General features: G+C 41.9%; 1 pseudogene; it reads left to right on the top strand.

The window, feature by feature from the left end:
* The first annotated feature begins 911 nt into the window (after positions 1-911).
* LOC119347936 lies at positions 912-1,089 on the top strand (annotated as a pseudogene).
* The last annotated feature ends 681 nt before the right edge of the window (positions 1,090-1,770 follow it).

Here is a 1,770-nt window from a genome sequence, read left to right as displayed (position 1 = left end):
AACGGCCAAGGTCAGAAATCTTGTTGATTGTTTGTGTGTTTGATTAATACAGTATAATATACACGGTACATTTGCTTAAGTTCATGTTCATATTCTGGAATTTTGAAAAAAACTCATACTCCCTCGGATCCATATTATTTGTCGATGATTTAGTACAAAGGAAATTTTACAGAAGGACATATTTAAGGCCTGTTCGGAATTTCACCAGCTCCATGAAATTTCAGGAGCTGTGGAGTTAGGAAATAGCTGCTCCGCAGTTTTCAACTGCAACTCCACCAACTCCGGGAGTGGAGTTGTGGAGTGGAGGTTCTTCGACAGAAATTGTGTTTGAGGAGCAGTCCGCTGACGGCTGCCGAGAAGCACAGTTCCCGTCGCCTCATGTTTGGTCACCTCATGCATCTAGTCTTCCTTAAGTCGGAGTAGTTTCTCGAAACTTGGGTGCTATATAAAACTAGGAACAAGCATGCTGAAGTGCTTGCTCACCTAGAGAACAATTATTCGATTCACTTTATTTCTTTTGTAAAATGATAAGTCGATCATGTTGTTATGGTCTGGCCTGGTGGATAGTTTTCCTTTGATCATCTTAATCAGAAAGAGGTAAAACAATCTTTGAACACCTGAAACCTTGGGAATCTGAAGTGGAAACCTGAAACATCAACTTGTTCGTGTACATGACCGCGTCCACCATCAGAGCTCGTGGCCCCTTCGATATGAGCATCAGCGTCCGTTCGTAGTTTTTTTCTTTGAGCGAAATCATCTTCGTAGTTTCACCATCAGGCCTTCATATTACGGGAACCACGAGTGCTCTGTTTGTGTTTGTGCCTGTTTTGTTTAGTCCCACCTCGGGCAGCCACCGGGGAGAGGAGACGAAGGCACGCTATATCAGGCGACCCATGGCATCAAGGAGAGGCATACCTTTCTCGGCCTTTTGGCTAAGATCAAGTGTAGTATCTGTTCTTATCAGTTTAATATTTGATATGGGGGTTATATGCCCACAATGATATTAAAATTTATTTTTGATGGGGAAGGGGCCACCACAGTAGCTTGCTATTGGGCCTCTTGTGTGTCGCCTAGGCCAGCGCGCCCCAACCAAATCAGTTTCAAATTATTTGCTTATTCTGAAGCTCCTTCTTAGAAATTGGTAAAAAGTAGACCTTGGTTTTGGAATCATTTGGTTTTGATTGATCAATCCCATTCAGTTCTGCTGCCAGCCAACCTCAAAAAATTAATTTGCACCCTTTTTTCCAGTCAGTCACATTCCAAAATTTGAATGACACCCTCCAGGCACAAAACAGCATACCTCCATGAGTAGGGAATTTATCAACACAAAGCAAAAAAGGTGCACAAACATTTTGTCTACAGTCAATCAGCATATAGTAGGTACGGAATTACTTCCTCCGTTCCTAAATATTTGTCTTTCTAGAGATTTCAAATGGTCGCCACATACGGATGTATATAGACATATTTTAGAGTGTAGATTCACTCATTTTGCTCCGTATGTAGTCATCATTTAAAATCTCTAAGAAGACAAATATTTAGGAACGGAGGGAGTACTTGGTAAACTGAAAGAGAAAAACATGCATCCAGATTCAAGTACACACATTTTAAGTTAGCCACAGTGCGATCAAGTGTTCCCAGGCCACCAATAACCAGAAATTAGAATTGCGAGGTCCACACCGAGCAAGTATTCTCAGGTTACCAGTAACTAGAAATTAGAATTACAACTGGCTGCGCCTCTTGCAGTCATTGCTCAAGCTGCTGCAAGCCTGC

The sequence above is a fragment of the Triticum dicoccoides genome, unplaced genomic scaffold, assembly GCF_002162155.2.
Source record: "Triticum dicoccoides isolate Atlit2015 ecotype Zavitan unplaced genomic scaffold, WEW_v2.0 scaffold80181, whole genome shotgun sequence".
Classification (NCBI taxonomy): Eukaryota; Viridiplantae; Streptophyta; class Magnoliopsida; order Poales; family Poaceae; genus Triticum; species Triticum dicoccoides.
The sequence above is the reverse complement of the archived record's forward strand: the minus strand, read 5'-3'. Positions and strand labels throughout refer to the sequence as shown.